Below are 8,434 nucleotides of genomic sequence, written 5' to 3' on the forward strand. Positions count from 1 at the left end.
TGCCTGAACACTTAAGGTATGCTTTTTTAGGTGATGCATCTATTTTTCCTGTGATTATTGCATCTGACCTTTCATGTAGTGATGAGGAAAAAATCATAAGAATTTTGAGAGAGTTCAAATCGGCAATTAGATGGACGATGGAAGATTTCAAGGGAATCAACCCTTCTTATTGTATGCATAAAATTCTGCTAGAGGAAGGTAGCAAGCCTACTTTTGAGCAACAGAGAAGGCTCAAATCATGAAGGAAGTTGTGAAGAAGGAAATTCTCAAATGGATGGATGCAGGGATCATCTATCCCATTTCTGACAGTTCTTGGGTGAGTCCAGTTCAGTGTGTACCAAAGAAGGAGGTATCACCGTTGTTGCTAATGAGAAGAATGAGCTCATTCCTACTCGAATAGTCACGGGGTGGAGAGTTTGCATGGACTACATGAAGCTGAACAAGGCCACGAGAAATGATCACTTCCCTCTGCCTTTTATTAATCAGATGCTTGACAGGTTGGCTGGGCATCAGTACTACTGTCTTCTGGATGGCTATTCGGGCTATAACCAGATTTGTATCACTCCAGAATATCAGGAAAAGACTACTTTCACTTGTCCATTTGGTATTTTTGTCTTCAGAAGAGTTTCTTTTGGGTTGTGTGGAGCACTTGCCACATTTCAGAGATGCATGATGGCTATTTTCTCTGACATGATCGGTCAGAATGTGGAGGTGTTCATGGATGACTTCTATGTGTTTGGCGATTCATTTGATGAGTGCTTGCAGAATCTTGGCGATGTTCTCAAAAGGTGTGTTGAGACCAATCTGGTTCTCAACTAGGAGAAATGTCACTTTATGGTGCGACAGGGCATTATTCTTGGTCACAAGGTATCTAGTAGTGGTCTTGAGGTGGACAAAGACAAGGTGGGGGTCATTAAAAATCTTCCACCACCAATTTCTATTAAGGGAGTTCGCAACTTTCTTGGTCATGCGGTTTTCTATAGGTGGTTCATCAAGGACTTCTCAAAATCTCTAAACCCTTGCGCAATCGCCTAGAGAAAGATGTCCCTTTCAAATTTGATGACGAGTGTCTTTCTGCTTTTGAGATCTTGAAGAAGAGTTTGATCACGACACCTGTCATAGTTGCACCTGATTGGAATGAACCTTTTCAGATGATGTGCGATGCAAGTGACTATGCAGTTACATATCATATTCCAAGGACATTTATCAATCTAACATTTATAATGTAGTAAATTAAGAATTAATAAATTATAAAGAGAATAATTGATAGAACATAAACATTAATAATCCTAATGTCTTAAACTAAAACATCAAAGTGTTGTCTCTAGGGCACAAATACTAAAAATCTCCCACTTGCACTAGAGCCAATCACCCATGTATCTAATACTCATGGAACTAGTATGACCATCGTGCTTCTGCTGCGACAAAGCCTTAGTCAGTGGGTCTGCAAAACTATCATTACTATGCACTTTACATTTATATCTCCTTGATCATTAATCTTATTAATAAGGTGATATATCCTAAGGACATGCCTAAACAATCTCCTTGGCTGTTTCGAAAAGTATCAATATATTCGGCTTCCATTTACTGAAATCATCAGTAAATGTTATGAAGTAGTATAAGCCCCCTTGCTATTATACACATTCGACCACATACATCATTATGTATAAGTTATAATCGTTCAATGGCCTTTTCACCTGATCAGGTAAAAGAAGCTTTAGTCATTTTGCCAATGAGACAAAGTTTGCATCTTCCGCATGATTCAAAATCAAACTTATCCAAGTATTCATCTATATACGTAACTCAGAAATGCATTTCTCATTAATATGGCTTAACGACAATGCTAGAGGTAATGTTTGATTTGAGTCAACTTAGAACATATAAATTGTTAACTAATTGTGCAACATTATAAGTCTTGTCATTGAAATAGAATAAACTACTATTGTTTATTTAATTAAAATGAAAACCTTTCTTGTCCTGACAAGAAATTGACTTAATGTATCCGCTAAAGGCAGGCACGTAATAACAATTTATCAAGTTCTCAATCTCGCCTTATGGGAAAAATTAGGTATTGAGTTCCTTCAACTAGAGCAACAACTTTTTCTCCAATTCTAACCCTATACCTGAAGCGTGGCCATTGTTAGTCTTCTTCTTTAGATCTTCCAAATAAGCTCGACAATTTAACTTCCATTTATCCAGTTATTTCCACAGAAATGACAATCATCTCCTTTAGCAACACCACTATTAGGCTTCAAAAGCCCTTTGGGATTGGACTTTGGTTTGGCACCGAATAAGATCAAATCTTCACCTTGCATGTCCACTTTCCTTTCCCATTTGCATTCCATGTGTACATCATCAATATGGACGTAATGCATGCCTTTACTGTGTTATTTTCAGCAGTTCTAAACATGCTTAACAACTCAGTGAATGTTCTGTTTATCTCATTCCTTTTGTTCCTAACAAACTAAGAATAAAAGTTGTTCAAAGATTGTTTGATCAAATCAAGCTGAGTCTCTAGAATATTCTTGAAAACCAAAATATCAAGGTACATATACCTATCATCTTTAGAATATGTGATTCAACCGGATATCATTCTCCCATTAATGCAAAAATATGGTGCCTTATTATTTGTCAAATATTTCTGATGAGCCTATCCTTCAAACATCCTATGAAAGTGATCAATCATATCATAAGAATCAATATGCTCTTGTTACTTCTAAATCTCAGCACTCATAATTACAAGCATGAGACATGAAACATCAGTTGCATAATCAATTTGCTTCTGGTAAGCATTTTGTTCAGCACATGTTTCATTCTCAGCTAGAAGAAATAAGGGAGGGGTTTGAGTGACATCCTTGAACCTGAGGACAATCCTCAAGTTCCCGTGTCAATTGAGGAAATTATTTCATGTCAGCTTGTCTTTCTCAGGGACTATTACATAGAGAAGTTATTTGTGTTATTTGTCATTTGATATCTACAATATTAAAGTGCATAAAATGACTTAGTTTACATATGATCATTAAATTATGTTCAAGTGATTATTCATATATATATATATATACATAATATATATCTCCCACTATTTTTTATCAAATTAATAGCCCTAACTATTAATTCTGAAAGAATATCTTCTATATCCTTTCTAGTGAGCCAAGATCCATATTTCACCACGCGTCAGCTTTGGCTTTTCTCCTAAAACATGATTATTTAGGTAGACAACATTTGTCAATTATATCAACTATATAACTCTTGGATAGCTTGGTGGAACAACATTTGTTCACGTTTATCTAATAAATCTCGCCAAACTCTATGCCTCTAAGTTCACAATCCTATTGTGGTAACTTAGTTAAGTCAAACCCAATAGTCAAAAAGTATCAATATACTTCAACACATCTCCCACAATATATATGAGTACTTCGCTTTGGCGAACCCACTCCTTATCGATCTAGGGGTGGACGCATTGGACTAATTGGAAGGAATCCGAGCAACTTAATATTAACTTTAAGGTTTTGTTAATTTTAAAACGATCAAGATCCCATCATAAAGAGATTCCCAATTTTTCCTTGAATAAAATACTACAAATCAATATTCGTCAATGGTTTGATTTCCAGGTAGTGAGGGAGTCACAACGGTCTCGCTTAAAACCCACAATCTTACAAGTTCAATGAACTCGCTTTTGACAAAATCGCCCCATGTCAGAAACAAAGAAAATTTAGATTTTATTTTGTGTTTCATAAACACGAGAATCTCATAATCGTTTGTTCATTTTAAAATCTTGAATCGTTACAGATTTTATCTTGTTTAGCAAGCATGGCATGGGTGTCGTATCTAATATATACATCCTTAATATAATTAAGCATGCATCTTTATAAACTACTCTACACATACATTCATCATATGCACATATATATCTAAAGTGCAATAAATAAATGTGGTTGGTTATGGCTTCATCCTATGTGATCTTTATCAAGCTAATGACAAAGATCTAGGTCAATCTAAGGTGGGAAATAAATACAGGCTAACTATTATACGTCTTCTTTCTTATATTGCTTCCTTGGATGGCCTCCGTGTGGGATTACCCTTGATCTTCAAATCTTCATGTCTTCATGTACATTACAAGAATTAAATATGAAAACTAATCTAATGAACTTACAAGAAGAACTCGAGTTATATTCGAGATTTAATAATTACAAGATTAAACGACATGCAAGTCGTATTTGAAAAATCAAAACCGTTAACCTAAGGTCATAAGCCATAACCATACACCATGCTCAATTAACACAAATAACTTGTTAAAACACATAATCTGATCTTAACATATCATACCCATCATGATCTAATCATAAAAACCAAATATTATAAAAAAATCAGAAAATTTGAAATTAAATCAGATAACAATAAATCGCAGATTAAAGTGCCTAACCGACGTCAAACGCCTTAAAGATCAGTCGTTGATAGCTTTAGCTATCTGTTACGTTCAGACGCTCGATTCCATATGAAATAGCGTTTTCGTTCGCCAAAATCGGACACCAGACCCAGATTTCAGCAAATCCGCTGCATCCGATTCAGAATCGTATCAAATACGATTCTTATAATAAGAAGAAACACATTACATGTATATATCAGTATATATACAGATTATATAATCATCATATAATTATACAACTCTCATGAATATCATATATTCAAAACATATATATACGCATATATAAACATAACAACATGTAAAACATACAAAATCGCATACATAACAGTCATGGAATATTGTATATATGTTATCATCATAAAACCAGTAAACACATAAACGAATGAAACATTCTTCGCAAGTAGCTCTGATACCAATGAAGGGTTTCGAGCACATAAACACAATGGAAACAGTAATTAAAAATGTAAAAAATCAGAATTTTTGAAACCCACTGCAGGATCCATGCAAAAAACATATATTTAATTTATAGATCAGATTGTTTACCTTAAGAAGTTTTAACAATTGGTTGACTAATGGAGATCCAAAGCTTGTTCAATCACCACGCATCCCGCTCTCGCGATCTACGCTCTATCGGTATCCACACGAATGCTTGAACGCAAGGATTGGATGTGTACTAGCACAAACTCGTTTCTTCTTGCTCTCTCCATCTTCTCCCTTGGTTCTTAAGGTTTTAATAAAAGTCTTTCGTATACAAAATCAGCCACACAAGAGATATTATATAGAGAGTATAATAAGAATTATAACTCTTAACTAATTATGAGTTATTATTAATTCGAAATTCCTATTTATTTAATAATTAAGTCAAACTTAATTATTTGATAAATGAATTTCATAATTAATATTAGTAAATTCAAATATCAATAGTTATCTAATTAATTAAGTCATACTTAATTAATATTATAAATAATTCAAATTACTTTAATATAATTTAAATCCAATTTAAATTAAATAATCATCAAAGCATTCTTAGTGTGTGACCCTATAGGTTATTATTACGGTGGCAACAAATTTTAAATCTAATTTAAAATTGTAAACAATGAGCGGCATCTAGTAATACATCATTTCTACCCAAGTAATAATAATTTAATCGGTGATTGATTAAACCTTTCGTGAATAATGTACAATGTAATATAATCCCTTTAACCTCATATTATAATTTAAACTAGAGGCATATAATGTATCATCCTCATCAATGTTTAATCCAGGTTTCCTTGATCAATAAGTAGACTATCATATCAAATTAACATTTGAGCGTGGCCACGCATTTCATAGTCTAGCTCACACAAGAGGCCAATAATATCACTCCTAAAATAGGAGGGTTAAATCACATCTAGATCATTCATATTTCTCATACGATTCATAATATACCCAATGTCCATTTTTATCATTACCCGGTCAAGGATAACTTTTAATGGAATCAATGTATATTAATTCTCGTATAGAAATATAATGACTTCAGGTCTAAGGACCATTACATCATTATCACTGTGAGAATTACTTATGACACAACAAACATGTAGAATCTCACATTGGGCCTGTCCAGCACCATGTACATATACATCTGCCTATGTTTTTGACTTTAGTATCACTATACCTATGATTAATGAGATGTGATCATCAGTCAACAAACACACCATTCTTAATGCATTATTATTGTCCCTTAATAATAATACTCGACTAGGGACATTTAGGAATATTTATAGTATTCTCATAATCTCATTTCTAAGTCACGTACTTAGAGATATAGAATTGCATATCATATTTCAAGGATATTTATTAATCTAACATTTATATCGCAGTAAATTAAGAATTAATAAATTATAAAGAGAATAATCGATAGAACATAAATATTAATAATCCTAATGTCTTAAACTAAAACATCACAGTGTTGTCTCTAGGGCATAAACACTAACAATTTAACTCTCGTCTCCATCTTTTTCCTGGAAAATTGAAGTTTAATTGGTCCGGGCCGTTCATAATCAAAATCGTGTTTCCGAATGGAGCTGTGGAGATTTTTAAGATAGATCCAGGACAAGCATTCAAGGTAAATGGGAAGAGGTCGAAGCACTACTATGGGGAAATGACAAACCATGAGGTGGTTAGTGCCGTTGTATTCTCTACTTGATCTCGAGATTCTACGTCAACCTAACGACGTAAACCAAGCGCTTCTTGGGAGGCAACCTAAGTTTGTTGTACATTACTAGGTAGAAGAAGCAGAAATAAAAGAGAAAAACATAAAAAAATCAGAAAAATAGAAACAATCACGGCCAACTACAGTAGCACAACGCGCCCGCGTTGGCTGGCGGGGCGGCCGCGCTGAAATATCAGAAGCACGGCGCGCCCGTGCCAAGGTAGTGCGTGCCCACGCTGGTTCCATGTGTTTGAAAAAAAAATAGCAGAAAATAAGTGAAAATTGGGGACTTTATTCCAAATCAATTTCCACCCGAATTTTACTCACCCACATCCCAAATTTCCCTCTCCAAATTAAACCCATTATTTCCATTATTCCCATAAACAATTACCACTCCTTTTCTATAACTAATTCCCTCCCAATCTCCTATATATACATACACTTATACACAAACTTCTTCATCACTTCTCAAAACTCTCAAACACATAATTCTCTCATACAAACTTCTATTCTCTCAAACTTATTCAATCTCAATGGAACCAAAAAGACAGCGAACTCAAGTAAGCAGCAGCGCTACCGATTTTTCGAGTGCGGGTGGTGTAAGGCCTAGGTTTTTAACTCCCGAGGCTGAGGAAGAGTATACAAGGTTGCTTTCAAAACCTATAGCCAAGGAGCATGGTTTTCAGACATCAGGGAAATATGGTAAGTTATTGGAGATGATCTTGGTGATAGGCTGAGTTATTTTTTATGAGACACCCGTTGATGTGCCCATGAGTGTGGTACGTGAGTTTTATGCTAATGTTAAGGCGGGGAAGAATAGTTTCATGGTGGTTAGGGGGATTACTGTGGACTATAGTGATAATGCCATTTGTAGGTTGATTGAGCATCCCGAGAGGAGGGAGGAGCGGGAAAACTAGAATGAGAAGACTCCAGAGGAGTTTGACTAGGATTTGAGTGTTGCTACCCTATGTGTGCCTGGGACTCATTGGAAGTTCAAGAAGGGCACGAACGAGTATGTCGCATTCCATGCTTCGTGCATGAATAGGTTTGCATGTGCATGGTATTCTTTTATTTGTGCTAACATCATGCCATCTTCTCACATGCATGAGATTACTGTGGAGCGTGTACATTTGTTATGAGGTATTCTACAGGGAGACTATGTGGATCTTGGGATGGTTATCCATCAGGGTATGTTGAGGTTCTTGCGAGGGAGTACTACGGGTTCGATGCCCTATGCGTCTATTGGGACGAAGTTGTGTATGGCGGTTGGCATTCGTTGGCCCACACATGAACAGCTGCAGCTCCCTAGTGCTCTGATTGATAATTGGACACTGTTGAATATGACGGAGTGCTATGGTGGGAAGCCCGATGCTAAGGGGCTTGGATACTCGTATGACCATCTGCCAGGTGGAAGGCTAGCTCCTCAGACGTATGCTAGTGGTACGGCGCAGGCGAGCAAGGCATCTTGGAGAGCGGAGTTGGAAGAGACTGGTTCTTCAGGATCATAGCAGCAGCAGCAAGAGGAAACATATGGCAGTGCTGGTTTAAGTACGACGCAATATAGGCGTTTAGCTAGGAGGATGGATGTGATGCATGATATCCATAGCAGGTTTGTACATGACCTCACTCATGCATTGGGGACTGCATTCAGAGCCACATGATTTGACATCCAGTGGCCAATACTCGGTGAGGATTCCGTGTATCCGACACTCCTCACACTCCACCACTTGAGGGTGATGACCCTAGTTCTGATTAGGTATGCCTGATTCCTTGCTATTACCTTCACTGAGGACAGTGAATATATTAAGTTTGGGGGT

This window comes from Apium graveolens, chromosome 9 (assembly GCF_009905375.1).
Source record: "Apium graveolens cultivar Ventura chromosome 9, ASM990537v1, whole genome shotgun sequence".
NCBI lineage: Eukaryota > Viridiplantae > Streptophyta > Magnoliopsida > Apiales > Apiaceae > Apium > Apium graveolens.